The following is an 18,951-nucleotide window of genomic DNA, read 5'->3' as shown; positions in this document are numbered from 1 at the left end:
AAAAAGTATGTCTCATGGATCTCCTGTAACTGACAACAATGAATCCCTTTTAAATCACTGTTTGAACTTACAGGGCATTTCCCTTGGACCTGAGGGCACAAAGTAAGACAATATAAGCGGCACAGTGACAAGGAATGTGTGCAGGCTGACATACCTTTAAGTATATCCTCATCATCGAGGTATGACGATGTATCCTCACTTTTTTCTACCTCTATGCAACTCAACTCTATTATTGCAAAATTAGATGCGTTATTCCTTCTCTTCATTGAATCTAGCGAATGATCAGGGCGAGCAATCACAGATTTTAGCCCTTGTTGTGGATATTATAATTGACTCCTACTCAAAACCTGGATCTGTCTTGGGCCCAGGTTTGGATAGCCAAGTGGACGGGGTAGGCTCAGTCCAAATGGCTTTGTTGGCCATTAATCACAACCATGATCTGGGTGTGGATCCTGCCGCCTACGCTCATGAAAGCATACTTATGACTAAGGCAGTGGGTCCACTGGGTTCATAGTGATAGCATCGAATGCAAAAGCATCGAATGCAAAAGCCTCGAAAAAAATGCATCGAAAAAATTCATTTTTTTCCATTTTTTAAAATGGGGGGTCCCCCGCAACCCTGTTTTTTTACCCCTTAAAAGCCATTATAATTTAAAAAAAACCTTTACCTACGAAAAAAAAGCATTTTTTCGAGGCTTTTGCATTCGATGTTTTTGTATTCGATGCATTGTATTCAATGGAATCACTGGATACCGGTCCACTGTTGTTCACAGGTGGAGACCCACACCAGGATGCGGTGGAAATTACTGCAGAATCGATGGAGGCAGCCGCAGAGGCTTTACGCGTGGAGTAGTATCTGTTTAATAGTCCTACCAAACCCCCTGGGAAAAGAAGGCAAAAACAAATAAGGCAGCTAGCCCCCAGACCGTCCAAGCAAAACAAACACGTGGAGTTTAATAACACTCAAAAAAGGAAAGTGGTCTCAGAAAATGTTGCCTGTGACGATCAGTTCATCATTACTAATGTTTACAGTAATAGAGTTATGAGACAGGCCCTGGTACAGGGTCCCCTTGACCGATGGATGCGATCCTCCCGCCCCATCACTAAAACAGACTCAGACTCTATACAGATGGAGCAAAGCATTAAGGATGTGCGTGAGGACAGAGGCGTTGAACGTACTATTCAAGATGGCATACACGCCAAGACAGATGCCCCCCGGAGCCCCCCCCTTCTTTGGAGCTTCAAACCATTGCAAGCAAAGGAGTGGGTGTATGAGAGTCCAAATGCTGGGAAGAGCAACACTGTCAGGCGGCACTGACTGTAGTATAAAGGTGGAGTACGATCTCTAAATACATCAAAATTGTTGAGTTGAATCCAACACAAGCTAGTCCCTTTTTGAATTGCTCATGTTTTCTCGAACTGTTTCACCATATCCCGGATCTGTGCTGTATTTCATCGGGTTATATTTTGAACCTTTAACTACCAAAATCCTCAAGCTCAACAAATTGGGTCTTGGTTACTTTGGTTTCTTCCATTGTAGCTGACCTAATTTGCAGACACGCCAAACACTTTTATGAAATGGGTTTTGGGTTTCGGCTTTTCAATCTGCTTCGTACCCTGCCAGCACCACTTCCTGAGGAGTTTGCCTATGGGTAGGGATGGTGCTGGTGTTAGCTCTGACCTTAGGTACTATTCCCCTAGTCAGGACCTGAATTATGCAGAAGCAAGGCTCCCGGGTATCTGGAGGGAAGTATCAAACCTTGATTAGGTTGACGGACCCCGTGGGGGAAGCTCTGGAGAGTATGAAGGTTCTGGTCAGAACGTATTATCTTGGAATGTGGCAGGCCTCAGTAGATTGGTGGAACTCCCTGGATGGAGTGATTTTATAAGAATCCACCAAATTGTTATTTTCCAGGAAATGTGGGCCGTGAGCTCTGTTTCAGGGTTATAGGTCGTTTTCTGTGCCAGCAACCAAGGGCCCAAAAGTTAGGCCTAGTGGTAGTTTGGTAATATGGTTGGAGTCTACTCTGCGGGTGAAAGTGGTTGATCACTTGTGCTTATCAGCTGACCTACAGCTTTTAATAATACAGCTAACCGGCGGCAAGCAATTGATGTTATTTAATATTTACGATAGACCATCAGGTCCACAGGGTATGTCAGTGGTGAACTTGTTTCATGACACTGCCAGTGCTCGACTGCAGAAAGGCAGGGGTGGTCTCGTCATAGTTGCAGGTGATTTCAATATGCAAGTGGAACCACAGAAAGATCACGCAGATCACTGGGAAGATCAAGATAGGACATGGGGAATCCCGGAGGCGACTGTTGCTGACCCGAAGAAAATAAACAGTTTGGCCTCTGTGGTGACGAGAAACCTTTTTGAGCTAAACTTGAGAGCTTGTAATGGATGATTTCTAAAGGACCAACTGGCAAGGAAGTTGTTTACGGGACTCTGGGTCTTCATTAATAGACTACGTTTTTTTGTTTTAGGAGATCAATGGGACCTTGTCATTGACTTTGAAATTGGTGATAGGGTTGAGAGTGATCATTATCCCCTCTCTGTCGTTATCCGACTGGGCCCAGAAATGGGTATTGTTCCATGCAATGGACCATCTCAGAAGATTAAGATATCTACTAATGCACGGAAACAAGTAAAATGGGCAAGGTTAATTGAAGAGGGCAGAGACCTGCCATATATGAGTGTATAATGAATGATCTAACATCAATCTGTGCTACTGAGAACACACCTCTTTCTGTGATGATTTATTTTTATAATATAAAGTTTATCCTTGCCCCCTTTGTAACTGGACCACTTGTCCCCAACAGATGAAGATGTACCGCAATGCCATCTTGGTATGACAGTGATTGTCACTCTGCCACGAAAGACATTATAATGTGTGTTAAATCTAGAATAAGTGCTGCCAAAGATGAACTGCAAGCTTTGCAAGTATGTTACAAGGAATTAATTGCATTAAAAAAAATATTTCTGTGTGAAGAATCGTCAGCTTTGCATAGAACGCTAGAACAGGGGGACAATATCCTCTGCTGCAGGATGGTGGCAGGTAAGATGAAGAATGGAACCCAGGCACAGCAATGTTGTATCTGACTGATGAGTGGGAGTCCTGCTCCTCAAACTTGTATAAGCCGCACCTGGGAGAAGAACTGTATGAGTGTAAAACGGCTCTAATTGATGAGACAAAAGAACGTGATGTACACTTGAGTATGTCTGAAGTTGGTGCAGCCCTATGGCAGTTGGTCCAATCAAGGCCGACCGCCTTTTCATTCTTCATTGAAAGGTGGTCGGTCTTGAATGGATCCTTGTTGAGTTTTATAAAGAAGAGTTGTCTGTGTGGGTCCCGGTCCTATGTAGAGTTTTTAACATCATTCTCTCCACAGGTATAATTTCCGCCTTCCTGGTGACAGGCTGTATTTATTCCTTTATTCAAAAATGGTTGCAGAGATTCACCTTGGAATTATCGCCCCATTTCTTTGTTAGATGTGGATAGAAAATTTTTTACAAAGTCCATTCTCAGTCACTTACAGTTGTGGTCTGACTCCAACCATGTAGTAAGCATTCATCATGCAGGCTATTGGTAAAATATAGGCACCATCAACCAATGTTTCCTCCTGTTTCTTCCAATTCAAAAATATGTAAACTCTATCTAAGATTAAGCTGTATGTTGCATTCTTAGATCTAAAAACCAGCTCTGACTCAGTGTTGAGGGTCATTTTGTGGCGCAAACTTGAAGCTTGTAAAGCCCCCCGAAGCTAATCTCAATAATATCTTCATTGTATTCCCAAAACCTTTGCATTAAAGCATAATAGGTAAGCAAGGGTGTGAGGCGGGGATGTGTCCTCGCTGCCCTGTTTTTCAACATAGATATTAAAGAAATGATTGATGCCTTGCTAAAAGAGCGCCAGGGTTATCAGAAATGGGCTCAGCAAAATACCTGGCGCTTTTTTACGCTGACGACGCTGTAATATTATCACCAACTCCAGCGGGTTTAATAAAGGCTTTATCAATCTTCGAGTTAAATGCAGATTTAAAATTAGAATTAAATGTTGAAAAATCAAAGATCATGGTCTTCCGTCCTAGCTCCTCCAAACATGGGTCAGTCTCCTTAAGAATTGGTAACGCTCCGGTTGAGCGGGTAAACTATTTTAACTACTTGGGGATTAGATTCCAGGAATCTGGGAAATGGGAACTGCAATTTACAATCTTGCAAGAGAATTCTTTTTAAAAAACTGTTATTTCTACCCCTAAACATGCTGTCTTCCTTAATATATCTGGAATTAGGTATTTTACCAGTGATGATCAAGGTGAAGTTCGACCCAGTTAGACAATGGATAAGACTGTGGAGCCAGGAAGGTCTAATATCTTATTGGGAGGCGCTGTTACATTTTTTAATCCTGGAGTGTGGCAGATGTTCGAAATGACCTATCCATGAAAAAAACGGTCTATTCAATCTTAATGACCTTTGGATAGAACCAACCTCCTCCAAGGCAGTAGGAAGAAAGACAGTAAGCTCAGCCATCAACATTCAGTTAAGAAACAATCTAATCCGTTAAGCTCAGAAATTGTCTGCAGGCCCTGACTATATCAGCAACAGACTGCTCAAGGCTGGTATAGCATATGTTGACTTAATTAGTACGACCTATGAAAAATCCTTATATTTTCATTTTAGATTAGGGACGTTGGCTGTGACGAGCTTCACACATCTCTGGAAATCCCAGGAGTCTGCTTTATGCCACTGTGTAAACCAAAAAAAGAAAATGTATTGCATTTCATGCTGATCTGCCACAAGACCCTGACACTGAGACGCAGATATCTGAGACAATTTTAATTGCTGTGGGTATTTGCAACAGAAGGGAGCCGGCGTTATACCTAAGCAACCTGCAAAGTGTCTCTGTTGTATTTGTAACATCTCGTTATATACACATAGCATGGTAACTGAGGGTAAGAGCAATCAAAACATGTATGGGGTTAAAACAGTTTGAGATTTTGTAGTCCCCTTCTGTTAAAACTAGGTGTAATTGATGCTGTTTTCTTTTTACATTAAGGCTGCGAGCCGTGCTCTCCTTATGACTTGTTTTTCTTTCTTTTCTTCATAATAATTGTATAATATTCCGGTGTTTTTATTATATTTTATTAATAATGTTTAATAATGTTTAATATATTGTGTATTTTTGTAAAATGTGTTGAACTGCTTTTATGGTTTTATGACCGAAATAAAGCTTTAATTAATTAATGAGTAATTTTAGTTTGCATGTCAGGCGAAAAAACCTGATAGTCACAACTAACCATGACAGCTAAAGGTTAATGATGGCATCATCCCTTTGGCCACTGGGGCTACTGTCTCCAACCCAGCATGGATGATATGTTGGGATTATTTGAATCCGTCAGCCTCTATTTTATGAACTCGCAACACTCTGCCGTGGTGTGCAAAGAGAATATTTCACCACCTCCCAGAAGGCAAAATAATTCCTCCTCAGGGTGGTTGCAACATTTTCAGATCCCATGGTCAATGAGCCTAAGGTAAGCATCTTCTCGGACATATCATCGATACATTTTTGACTCCCTACCAGGCCGGATTGCAAGAAACAGATTAGGATGGTCACTCAGGTTGGCAGCATGAACCATCAACAAATCAGCGTTTGGATAGTCAAAGAGATAACAGTGGTCTCCCCTGATAGGGCTGTACTTTGTCAATGTGTTTTTGTTCAATGCTGGAACCAACAGAGGCTTCTCAGAGATGTTAGCCACTTGGTTCTTAAAACTCTCTCCCAAAAAGCAGAAAAGTCTGACCCTCCTTTGGACTTTTCTGCATCTTGTCCATTAGATTATCACTTTTATAAAGTTCAATGACATTAGAGACATGAATAACCATGGCCTCAATAGCAATCCACTTAAGGCTGATGTAGGAGGAACATTCGGCACTCAGGCCCACAGGGACCTGCTCATCCAACATAATCTCAGGAGTGGTTTCCAGGCCGCTGGCATCCTGCAGATCTCTTAAGACCGCTGCATAAACAACACCTTTGTCAGCCACATCAAAGCTCTCCTGAACCCTGGAATAATGTTCTTCCAGTCCCTTATATCTTATTCCTCTTCTCCTATGAGAAAGGATTTGACCCATCTGCACAACGCCAAGCAGGGGGCCTTTACCAGAAAGCCAACCTTTCTCTAAGACAGCACTCATGCAATGCCTCCTAAGCAGCTCTCTATTCCATGGAACCAGTAGAGGAGCCCCTATCGAATAAGTCAATTACCACAGCCTCTCCCTATGTTCCAGTGCAGGGAGACCCCAAAGCCCCTGGAGACACTCCTGTGTCAGCTCTCCTGATCCACGAGGCTCTGCAGGCATGTTGAGAGGCACACAAAGTTGCTGACAAATTTGAGAAAAAAGGGCCAGCACGAAGTGCCAGAAGTATTCCAAATCCTCTGGTGCCAAATGTGCCATAACAGCCTTCACCACTGACCTGACTGGGGGATACTTAGTGGAGGAATCAGTCGTCTTCTTTTTCTCTGAGTCACTTTGATAGGAAGACCGAGATGCACCACTGGGATGCAACTTCTTCAAATGCCTATTCTCCATGGAAACAGTGTAGGGCCTCAGGCCACAGTCCCTCTCTTGCAACTGGTCAAATTGAATATGCTTCAGCTCTGAGGGGCACCAGCGGGCAACCAATAGAAGGCTGGCCTCCTTTGACTTTTCGTGAGACTTGAAGAGACTGTGCTTTGAAACATGAAGAGCATCATCCCTTTGAGTTCAGCACCTGGAAAGCCTCACAGTTTTTACTATTATGACGAATCCCCAGACGCCATATGCAACTGTCATGAGGGTCAGTAATGGACAACATTGCAACCTGAAGGCTTCATATTCTATTTGACATAAAGTTTGGAAAATGACAAAACATATTCAAAATCTAAATAGCAGGGGTGTTGTTAGGTCTGGAAAAGATCTGGGGCTACGCTAATGTCAGGACTGTCAGGACTTGGGGCTAGCTAGCTTTTTGGTTGTAACCCCTGAACTTCTATCCGGGGCTACAACCAAAAGACCCAGGGCTATAGCTCCCTTAGCCCCCCCCTAGCAACGCCTCTGCTAAATAGACTTTTAAACATACATGTCCGTTGGAGCCTCCTGGTTCCAAGCGTATTCAAACCTGTGGCATCAGTAAAGGAAAGTTTGGTCTCAGACTGGGCAGCAACACTTCTTGTGGGGCCACAAGGATGCCCAATACCCTTGTGGTACCACAGGCACGAGTGATACCTCCCAGCACTGTTCAAGAGTGCTTTAACATTTTCTGAGGTTCCAACCTGCAGGCTGGACATTTGAAAAACAAGGAATCAGCAGAGGAGATAGGATCCAATAAATGAAGCAATATAAAAAAGGCTGATGTACAAGAATCCCATTCAATCCATGTAGAGAAAAGGACTTACAGTCATTGCCAGGAGGCGATGTAATGTGTGCCAGGGCCATGCGCTCTGTGTGCACATTGACCCTGCTATAAAATTCTAACTTGAAGGACTTTCTTATGCAAAAGGCTCTTGCTCCATCCTATAGGTCAGAGGCGTGGAGCAAGGGGAATGGGATGAGGGAGAGAAAAGGTTCTTATACAATACACTGGGCCTCATCATGAGGTGGGCGGTAAGCCATAAAAGTGACCTTAATGGAATTAGCGCTGGCAATACCGTTCCGTTGTATCATGAGCCGGTGCAAATGTAGCCGACTGCAAAACAGCCGGTGCAAAAATACCACTGGGGCTATTACAACCGGCAGACCCTAAGCTGATACCATGAAACGCAATCACTGCCGTATCAGAAGTCCCTGCACGGTGGTATTAGCGCTGGAAAACGGCGCTAATACTGCCAAAAACACACCACAATTACCTGCTGCCTCCAGGTGAAGGTAAATGAACACAGGTGGCAGAAATTAAGCAACTGGTGATCCCATTTCACTCCAGAGGGCTACATAAGGTGCAGGCCTTCCCCAAGCACAGTTACAAACACCATGCTGCCATTAGCCATTGCGAGATGGGACATTCAGCTGCTCATGCTGCGCCTGGAAGTACAGAGGCAGGACAACCAGCCAAGGGCACAGGGCATACAGGGGGGAGGAGGAGGAGAAGGAGTGGCCAAGCAAGGTGTGCCCCGATCCCCAGGGTCAGGCCTCCACCTTGGACCCTCACTGACAGCCAGTTGGTCACCCTGTACCACCTCGACAGGGAGAGCATAAGTGAGCTGCTCACCACAATCCAGGGCGACATAGGGAGCAGGATTGACATCTGGACAGCTGTGCCCCCACTGCTAAAGCTAGTGTCTGTACTACAATTCCTGGGAACCGCCACCTTCCAGCACTTTCTGGCCATGATCCACGGCACAGCATGGCCCACATTTTGTGCAGTTTTGGCCCAGGTGCTGGATGCTGTCTTGTGGCATGTTCCACGCCACATCTTACTGCCCAGCACAGGTTCACACCATGAAGGCACAGTGCTATGCTGTTGCTCAAATGCAAATGTCATCGCAGCCTTGGACTGTACCCATGTTGCGTTGGTGGCCCCGCAGACACACGAAGCAGTGTACCACAACAGGAAGTACTACCACTCTCTAAATGTGCAGGTGACCTGCGACCCCAACCTGTACATCACCCACTGCAGTTCCCACTACCCTGGTTCCACCCAAGATGCCATGATCCTACGGAACAGTACACTGCCTGGAAACATGGAGAGGCACAGAGGACAACGGATGTGGATAGGGTAAAACTGCCAGAACGCAGGCGCTGCGATGCACCTGACCAAATGAGGGTGGTGGGATGTGAAAAATTCCACAAAGCATGGCATGACAAACGAATGCAAAAGTCATGCCCATCTCCTGCACCAACATCACAGTACAGCCCAGGGAGCATGCACATGTCGGACATACATGGGCTGAGAAGCTGATGAACACATACAGTAGCAACTCCAAACACGCACATGACTACAGGTACCACAATGTAACTTGTATAATCGAACCAATGTCAAAGTGCCACATCGCATCACACAACATCAACCCTTCCAGTACCACAGCCATGCACACTCAGCCAGCAATGTCGACCCACTTCCCCCAGAAGCATAGAGAGGGCTGATAGGAAACCCATCAGGCCACATGCATGAGAGCAATACACTGCCACAAGACAGCTACCATGTCAGCCTGACATGGCACAGACAGACACATGAAGTAACATCTGCTGCAAGTTAACAGGTTGCATGTTAAGTACATACAAGGCATGATACGAGTGACACAACATGCACAACCATTGCAAAGACACATGCCACGCAATGAAGCCCCATATGCGTGCAATTGATGTCCAATGCCCTGATGCCGTGAAATGCCCCCACAATACACTGTGACTCATGGCTGTGCCTCTCTCCATTCAGGTGACTCTGGATACCTGCAGCTGCCCTGGCTCAAGACACCTGTGCGTGATCCACACTACAGGATATTGCCTACAACTACACTCACAGTAGTACCCTTGTGTGCATAGAGCAAACCTTTGGCATTCTGAAGGCCTGTTTACGCTGCCTGGACCGTACAGGAGGAGCCCAGATGTACTCACCTGAAAAAGTGGGCATAATAGTGCTTGTTTTTGCCATGCTGCACAATATCTGCCTCTAGCGGAATGTCCCTCTACCCCCTGATGTGGACATGCCACCCCTAGAGGATGAGGATGCAGTGCCTGTGGCAGAGGTGTCTGATAGACAATTCTTTCTAAGACATTCACATGGCACATGCCATGCACCAGTGTTTGACACTCACGTCAATTAATGAACACAACCATGACACAATGAGGAATGCCCTTGCATTGACTGAGTTCAACTATTTTAATGAAATAAAGTGCACCAACTAACCCCTCTCGCCACCAACACCCCAGCACACTACCCCCTCCCCCACTAACACCCCAGCACACCGACTGTGGGCAAAACGTGTGTCACTGTGGCTTCCGTGGCCTCTACCCACTCAGGGCTTCCCCTAGTTATTTCGGCCCCAAACGGTGCTCAGATCGGTGCCTGAGTATGCTGGGCTGTGACTACTAAGTGGGGGTGGCCAAAATTGAGGGTATTGACCCTGGATGTGCTGCAGAGCGAGTTCTATGCTTTGGCGCATCAACTCTGCAAAGGCTGAAAACCCCCATCATCTCCTGGCCTCGCTGCCCATACACAGTCAGGGTGGCCGTACTGGCAGCCGCCTGTGCTTGGTTCAACTCCATTGTCCTCATATCCTGCCGGTGGCCCCTTGCAAGAAATCGCGAAAGGCCTGGAGGTGCAGCAAATGTGTATGGCCAATGTCCTTCCTCTCCCGTTGCTGCCTCTCCATTTCGTCCAGCCTCTAGAGTATGGATTAGCTTGGTGGTGTGTGTTGAATGAGAGGGGGGTGCTGATGAGGATCAGGTCTGAAGGCCAGTGAGGAAAATGATGGGGTGTCCATGTTGTGAGAAACCTGAGGTATTTCTCCTAGGCTATTCCCAGGGATCCTTTGTTCAGGTGAACAGGGGAGGGACATTGCTCTTAGATCACAACCCTGAGGGCGGACAAGCAAGCTGGGGATGCTGAAGGAACTGTGAAGACCAGAAGGAGAAGTCAGCAGCTGGGAGAACCTTGGGAAGCCAGAAGGGGGGAAAGACTGCCAAGACACTGAAGCCTGTGAGTACAAAGTGGGCTACAGTATGGCAGGGCAGCCGTGTCCCAGGGAACCAAAACTCCAGCTGCACTTTTCTGGTAGTGGTTAAATCAGTGCTTGCTCCATGGGTGAGTTCCAGAAACCCAGCTAGTTGAAGGGCAGGTGCAGGGTCCCTGACCTCAAGTGAAACCTAATAGAGGACCCGCTAACACCTCATCACTCAGGGTAAAGGATGGAGACTGTGTGACTCGAGGGTAACTAAGGGAGGGTAACCTGTTGTGTCACAAACTTTGTGTTAATCCCAGCAGTGCCTGTAACTGGCGAAGTAGGAACAAAACCTTGAATGTGCATTCTGGGACTTGTAGTCCAAAAGAGCAAAGCTGTGACACAGAGTGGTCCGGCACAGCGTGTGTGCAAAATCGAAGGTCTCTGTAAGGTATCCAGCTGAGAAGTAGCAGAAGTGAAAGTTAAAGAGTTGTAAAGAATTGTAAATTGGAGTGGTCCTGCGACGGCCCAAGCAAAATCCTGCGCACAGTCGAAAGTCTTTGATTTTGATAGAGTAAAGAAAGTATGGAAAATTAGATATATTGGTCCTGGCCCAGCAGAAGGAGACTAATTGAAGGTTTTGTGTTGAGGTGGGTCTGAGCCCGGCGGAGAGGGAGCCTGGGTGGACAGTGAATAACCAGAGAAGTTGTGCATAGGAGAATCCTGAGGAAAAAGGAACTTTGAATGTTTGTTTGTCGCATCAAGCCCACTAAAGTAAGACACTTAGGATTGCAAAGAGACTTTGCACACAGAAGGTCCAGATACTGAGATATTGAACTGTATGAGTAACAAAAGGAACTACAAGTATCAGCAGAAACCGGGAAAGAAGGTAATACTGTGAAAGTCGAAGTGGTCAGGTATGGTTTAAGTAAAACGCTATGACGTTTCAAAAGCCTTAGGGCCAGATTCTCATGTAGGTGTTAAGTACCGAAAAGGACGTTAAAATGGTTAACAACCTTTTCGGTACCTAAGACCTATTCTGAAGGTGGCGCATTCTTCCGTAGTCAGAAGGAATGCGCCACTTTCGGAATACATGTGGCGGTTGCTAAGATGGGTTGGAAAACAACCTAGCAACCGACACATTTGTAAACTGGCTTTTTGGAAACCTATTCTTGTGGCACTCCTCCAGTTTAATATGTGTGCTAAACTAGTGGACAAATACGGTACCCTTTTGGTGCCGTTAAACTGGAGGAGTGCCACAAGAAGCCTTGTCTGGTGTAAATGGAAGTGTCCATATACACCCGTGTTGTATATGGACACTTTCATGTACACCAAAGCAAGCAGCTTCAACATTGCTGCAATGTTGAAGCTGCTTGCTTTGGTGTACATGAAAGTGTTCATATACAACACACGGGTAACACTTTCATTTACACCAAAGCAAGCAGCTTCAACTTTGCAGGATGCAACGTTGAAGCTTTTCGCTTTCAATGAAAGTGTTCATATACACCGCACGGGTGTATATGAACACTTTTATTTAAACCAATGTGAGCAGCTTCAACGTTACATTCTGCAACGTTGAAGCTGCTGGCTTTGGTGTAAATGAAAGTGTTCATGTACACCCCATGGGTGTATATGAACACTTTCATTTACACCAAAGCCAGCAGCTTCAACGTTGCAGGATGCAACGTTGAAGCTGCTCGCTTTAAATTAAAGTGTTCATATACACCACACGGGTGTATATGAACACTTTCCTATACACCAATGTAAGCAGCTTCAACATCCTGCAATGTTTAAGCTGCTCATTTTGGTGTATCGGCAGCATTTTTGTTAAATAACGATTCCCTCGTTATTTAATGAAAATGCTGCCGAAATTCTGCAATCCACCTGTTTCCATTAGAAACAGGCGGATTACAGCGAAAGCACTGTTGTGCGTTGCGATAACGCCCAGGCCCACTTCAGAATAGCAGTGCTGCCTGGGCATCACGAAATGGTGCAGTGAATCGTACTATTTAGCACGTTCACTGCGCCATGATGAGAATCGGGCCCTTAGACGAAAAAAACGTGGAGAAGGGAAAGCCCAAAGTGACAAGTAAGAGAAGTCTGTGTGTTTTGACAAGTAAAGTGAACTTTTATTTCAAGGCAGAAGAAGCCTGTATTCTGACAAAGGAAGTCTGCATTGACAAGCAAAGCAAACTTTGTTTCAAGGCGGAGGAAGCCTGTGTTTTAACAAGAGACGTTTCTTTTGAGAATCCTTTTTGTTTTTTAAAGACTTTGTCAAAGTGGTGCGAGACCAACTGAACCACTGAACTGTGTCCTTGTGCCGAGGAAGCCAGAGTGTGCACAAGACTTGAGCGTGCTGCCTTGTCCCGTGCTGAAAGCGTGGGGAAGGGAGGCCAACCGCTCAACTGTCCTGACATATTGTTTCTTGAACACTTTTTCCTTTTTTGCATACACTACTGTTCCACACCATTTTGTATTTAGAAGTAGGAATTGGCAATAGGTTTATTACCATAGACCCTTTTATGTTGACAGACTCGACTAAGACTGCGTTATTATTATTTTATGGTTTTAGCTTGCTCCAATCCTTAGATCTAGGTTAAGATAGGTGTTTAACCAACCCTTTGAACTTCAATAAAAACCCTTGAACTGTGTAGGATTTATGTCAGTCTTCATTGATGATACCAAGCCTTTCCTTACAACGTTCAGCTTGGGTGTCTGGGCACTATGGCAGCGGGGAGGGCTATTAGGGGTGTGTGAACCTTCATCACCCTGTGGCACTTGGGTGTCAATGGAGGCCCTGCCAGCAGGTGTGGTCTCAGGTTCAGCCACTGCAGCTGCCAGAGTGGGTGTAGAGATTGTCCTGGTGTCACGTAAGGTTAGCGCAGGGTCTGGGCTGCCACCTGCAGGCTTGGATTTACCGGGTCCAGCTGTGGCATGGCCGTCCTTGCGCCTTGGCTTGGCGTGTGGCCACCCTTGAGGGGTGGTGGTGGTGGACCTTGAGGGCCTGGAGGCACCATTTTCCAACTGGCCTGCCCCCTCATCCGCCTCTGATGCTTCTGGAGGTGCCTGTAGGGGACACATGAAATGTTGTCAAGAATGGTTCTTTCACGTGTGTTGGCATGCAATACACATATGCTATGGTACAGAGTGGCACCCCACACATTTGGGCATGGCTGCTCAGGGGACATTGCATGTGGACACAGTATTGTGGGAATGGTTGCAGCCGTGTGTGTATGACACATTGCCAGGTGGCCTTCGGCCTGTGTGTGGTGAAGGTAGGATATTCATGCAGGGGCGGCTGAGCTATTACATGCATGCTTGTGGTCCTGCAGTGTCACGCATGTTGCGGTATGCTCTCATGGTCAGGTGATGGCCTACAGGCACAGCCTTGGTTATGGCTGCACATAGGAAGGTTGTATGTGTTCATGCCCCCACAACCTCTCCCCAGGTGACGCACGCCTTGTGGGAATGGGTGTGGTGGCTTTGTGTATGGCACTCCCATGGCTCTATGGGACGCTGCTGTGTAGCCATCAGTGTTGCACTGTGGTGTGTTGTGGTTTATAGTGACTTTTTCGAATGCCATATTTTCGAAATGCCTTTTTGTCGGCACAAAATTGGCGGAAAAAAAAATCGAATGTTTTTTAAAAAATATATATATTTTTGAAATGGGGGCTCCCCCCCCCAAACCGCTATTTTTTTTTAATGTTTCTTTTACGTATGAAACAAAAAAAACATAAAATAAAAAATAATACATTAGAAAAAAAAAAATTGGCAAAATGTTTTCGACAAAATGGTATTTCGAAAACATGTTTTCGAAAATATGACCGGATACCGTGTGTTGTATTTGGCTTGCTGCACCCATCTCAGTGTAGGGCGACATGTGCTTCCATGGGGCACTTCTGCCATGCCAACATGCGGCAGGCCAACTGGGCCCGCAATATGTTGATGTGACTGCTGCCCCGTGTCGTGGTTACTCACGCACCACAATCCTGCTGGCAGAGGGTGCACCAGCATGGGTGTGCTGTGCATTGCACTTGGATTGGTTGCTTGCCACTCCCTCACACTGCAGTGACTTTCAGGGGTGCACTCGGTGCCCTGCCCCTGGCTGCTGTGGTGTTTGGCTGATGTGGCACCCCGTCACTACACCCTGATTGCCCAGCCTAGCTGCTGGGTCTGCTGGCATGTGTCCCTGTCCACTAAGTCGTCTTGTGCTGGGCTGACATGTATGCATGGTCATTTGCTGTGTGGAGGGGGAGGGGTTGACTCACCTCCTGCCTTCTGGCTGCTGGCAGCCATCTCCGCTACACTGACTCCCTCGATGTCCTCCATGTCGAGGATGGTACTGCATTTCTCCTCCCATGGTACCAGGAAGAGTGGCTCGATGGTACCCCCTCCAGTTGCCAAGGACCCCTGCCGGTGTTGGGAGAGGAGTCCTCGCACCTGGACCCTGAGGTTGTTCCACCTCTTCCGGCAGTCCTCTGCATCACGGGAGATGCTGCCCACCGCAGTCACCCTTCTGGCTTATGGCAAGCACAATGGCAGTCTTGCGCTGGCCTGTTGTCATCCGTTGTCTGCTGTCATACAGCTCATCACAGTGGTCCACTTGACGACTACTGATTCTCCATCAATGAATTTTGGTTTTCTCAGCCGGTTCTCTGGCACCTTCCCTCCGGTCTGCTTCTGAGACATGTTGGCAGGGTGTTTCATGTTCAGTTGCCTGCAGGAAGTTGGTGATTCAGATTGGATTGAGTTTTAAAGATACGCGCCACCATACTTCCTGTTCCGGCAATGACGCTATTTCCATGGTTGCTAATTGCGCAGGCGCTAATAGCACCGGAGGGACGCAGTGGTAGTGCTAGTGCTATTAGCATTCCGGCAGAGTGCCTTACTTTGGTGCCTTCTCCACCAGGCGGTATAGTGTTACCACCAGAGTGGGGCACGCATTGACACCACGTCGTGATTCAGCACTGATACCGCAGCTTGTACCACCAGTAACGCTAATTCCACTCTGTGAAAATTGTTGCAGAATTCCACCCAACTCGTGATGAGGCCCATTGTATTTTATTGTCTTTATTTGTTGATCTTCACACTGAACTTATACATTTATCTCCACAAACTTCAAATTAACAGTGACCTTTTCAAACAAATACTTCCATTTTAACTGTGTTTACAAGAAACTCGCACACATTCACCAATACGTTTCTTGCCAGCAAGGACAGCTGAGCTAGTTCCTACTATTCCATGCCCCAGGGCCACAGACCTTAACATTTACTTATCCTGACTAAAGTAGCATAATAGAAATTCCACATAAATTACTTACCTTTGGGAATGTTCTTTCCGGTGGACACAGTATTTCTCCTACAGAATCTTCATCTTTTGAAATACGCAGTTAGCACCGGAAGGCCTTTTTTACGCCACTAGGTGGCACTCATTGGCTCTGACTTAAAAAACGTCCATCTCGTTAGCTTTGTCTTGTGACTGCATTGTCTGTGTGCTCGTGCCGAGCTTTCAGCACCATTTTTCTCAATACCACCTTTTTTCCACACCAGCAAGGCAAAGACGGCAAACCAGAGACATACGCTTACTATGCCCACTTGACATTTTTCCCCAAAATGTATTTAAGAGAACAGTTCCATTAGAGGGGTAGGTGGGAGCGTGACGTGGAATCTGTGGGAGGAATACTATGCCGACCAGAAAGAACATTACTAAAGGTAAGTAATTTGTTCTTCTAATGGACACATTCCTCTCACAGATTCCTCATCTTTTTTTTTTAATTTTCTTTTTGTTGGCAGAGGTGAATATCTTACACATACATCAGAGCAGCCAAGAGTGACAAAATACATATTTAACTGAGTACAGTGGTGCATATGAACAGTAACATAAAGACAGTCAGGAATGCAGCATCATGCAGCGTCCAAAGCTGTGGCACCTTATAGAGATGATTGTGATGAGCTGTCCCCAGAAGAGGGTGTGTCTAGGCTGTTAAGATAGCTGTTAACGGGAGACCAGATATTTTTAGGCCAGGAGTGGGCCGGGGGGGTAGTGAGGTACTCCTCCTCCTCCTCACAGTTCCGAGACCATGTTAATAAGTTCAACCATTTCTGGAATGTGGGGGGGGGGAGGAGGACTTCCAGCTCTGCAATACACACTTCTTAGAAACTATGCAACTCACATTTAAGAATTCAGCAGCACTTCTGGCTCCCTCGGCCCCCCACACCCCAAACAGTACCCCCAGTGGGTCAGGCTCAACAACAGTGTCACAGATTTCTGAGTTTTCAGGATCTCGTCCCAAAATGCTGCTAACCTCAGACAGACCCAGAACATATGCAGATGGCCCGCATCCTCTGCACCGCAGCGAGGATAAAGCCTTGGGTCGGAGCAAGCAAACCTGGAGATCTTGTGTGGGGTGTAATATAACCTGTTCAACAGTTTGTACTGAGTGGTACGGTAGCAGAAGTTCAAGGAGACTCTATTAGTGTGGGAGCACATTTTCGTCCACAGTAGTCGGTGAGTTCCAACTCCAGTTCGGATGCCCAGTCGTCCCGGGCCCCAGAAGGCTGTGGTGGGGCAGAAGTTAGGAGGAGTTTGTATAGTGAGGACACCACCCCACGGCCTCCACCCGAGTTGGCTATGTAGGAAATCCTAGGGGAATCAGGGGGTTCATTGGGAAACCCAGGCCAGGCACCACGGAAGGCAGCTCAGAGCCTATAAAATTGTAAAAGTTCCAACGGTGACCCCGAGTGGCCCGGCTTCCAGGTCTGCAGTGTTATGAATTGCCCATCTGGGTAGAAGTCAGTTAGGGATAGATATTATTATTATTATTATTATTATTATTATTATTATTATTATTATTATAATAATTTGGCATTTATATAGCGCTACGAACCCTCAGGTATCTGAGCGCTGCTTATTATTACCCACGCTGTGTGGTGCTCATTTATCGACCTCGGAAGGATGAAAGGCCGAGTTTGGCCCCGCCAGGAGGATGTCAAGCGAGCACTCTACTCGCTGTGCCACTTGACCGGCTGTATCCCACGGACTGCCAGTGTCGTGCCAGGGCCATGTCGTTTGTGGGTTCCAGCCCAGGGAAACGCCAAGCGGGGAGCCACTTGTAATATGGGTGTTCCTCGGCCCCCGTGGCGAATATCCGTCCCCAAGCCTGTACAGTAGTTCGGACCGGGTCAATGGGTGAGTCCGGCTCGTATCGACGATGTAATATTAAGGACATTATGTTGGTGCCAGATGCCGCCAGGGCCTCCAGCTTGACATGAGGGTGTGGGGGGCGGGGGACCCGTGGTACCAGTAGGAAGCAAAAAGTACCTGCACTGCGATCCAGTACCGCAGCATATCAGGGGCAGTGAAACCACCTTTTTCGTAGGGAAGTGTCATAGCAAGCCATTTTTTACGCACTGCCCCTGAGTGCCACAGAAACTGAGCGCACAGCTTGTGTAGGTCTGCAAAATATTTCTTACCAGGCCAGATAGGTACATTAGTGAATATATACAGCAGCTTAGGAAGTAGTATAATTTTTACCAGTGAAAGTCTCCCCGCTAGAGATAGCGGAAGAGGGCGCCAGCGCGCTATCTTGGCTTCAGCCTGTTTTGCCGCGCCCAAGTAGTTGTCAGCCAGGAGGGTGTCTTTGGTCAGGGACACCTGGATTCCCAGGTATTTAATCCCGTCAGGTGACCAACGGAGCGGGTACTCAGTGGCAGGGCGCGCTGTGGAGCTCGTGAAAGGGAAGAGTTCAGACTTGGCATAATTGATTGTGAAACCAGAATATGTACCGATGCGGGTGATGTCACGCAGGATTGGGTCGAGGTGGTCATTGGGGTCTCTGACGAATAGCAGCACATCATCCGCGTAGAGTAAGATAATTTCGGGGGTATCCTGTAGCCGTATCCCTTTACGTGAGTGACGCTCCCTGACATAGTCCGCCATGGGCTCGATAGCCAGGGCAAATAAGATCGGGGAGAACGGGCATCCCTGACGGGTGCCTCTAAAAAGAGGGAACAAATCGGAAGTTTGGGAGTTGACACGGACCCTGGCAACCGGGGATGTGTATAGTAGCTTAATGTATGCAATCATCCTGGGTCCTATGCCCATGGTCTCAAGGACGAGCCACATGTACTTCCAGGACACCATGTCGAAGGCCTTCTGGGCATTCAAGGTGACCGCAACTGCACTCACACCCTGATCGATTCGTGCCATGACGTTAAGAAGACTTCTGATATTATAGGATGTAGGTCACAGATTCCTCATCTTTTAACAGACTCCAAAAGCGATTGTTTGTTATCGAATGGAGGCGGGTATGCA

The 18,951-nt window shown here is 46.7% G+C and overlaps 1 protein-coding gene across 21 annotated transcripts in view; it reads right to left on the bottom strand.

Moving 5' to 3' along the window:
* The window catches only part of UNC80 (unc-80 homolog, NALCN channel complex subunit), a 3,486,058-nt gene that overhangs the window by 865,310 nt on the left and 2,601,797 nt on the right, over positions 1-18,951 (bottom strand). The gene's annotated exons all lie outside the window — the stretch shown is intronic.

Source organism: Ambystoma mexicanum, chromosome 9, assembly GCF_040938575.1.
Source record: "Ambystoma mexicanum isolate Mex_15411 chromosome 9, UKY_AmexF1_1, whole genome shotgun sequence".
Classification (NCBI taxonomy): Eukaryota; Metazoa; Chordata; class Amphibia; order Caudata; family Ambystomatidae; genus Ambystoma; species Ambystoma mexicanum.
Note: the sequence above shows the minus strand (reverse complement) of the source record. Positions and strands in the feature narration are given on the sequence as shown.